This window comes from Myotis myotis, unplaced genomic scaffold (genome assembly GCF_014108235.1).
Source record: "Myotis myotis isolate mMyoMyo1 unplaced genomic scaffold, mMyoMyo1.p scaffold_m19_p_16, whole genome shotgun sequence".
Lineage (NCBI taxonomy): Eukaryota > Metazoa > Chordata > Mammalia > Chiroptera > Vespertilionidae > Myotis > Myotis myotis.
In genome coordinates this window covers 29,496,737-29,496,956 of record NW_023416320.1, presented here as the reverse complement: position 1 = coordinate 29,496,956, position 220 = coordinate 29,496,737, and positions in this window count along the sequence as shown.

Here is a 220-nt window from a genome sequence, read left to right as displayed (position 1 = left end):
ACTTCCGGGCCGGTTGCCCGGCAACGGGGGAGGCCGTCCCTGTGCGTCCGGCTTCCGCGCGCGACCCCGCTTCCTCCTGCGCCGGTGCGCGCCCCTCCTTTCGGGCGCTACCCCACCTGTCCTAGCCCCCTTTTTTCCTTAAAGGAGATTGGCTCAGTTTCTCCGTGGAGAGGCCTCTGCAAGAGCTTCCTGTACCCCGAGGCATCCCTGCAGATTCTGT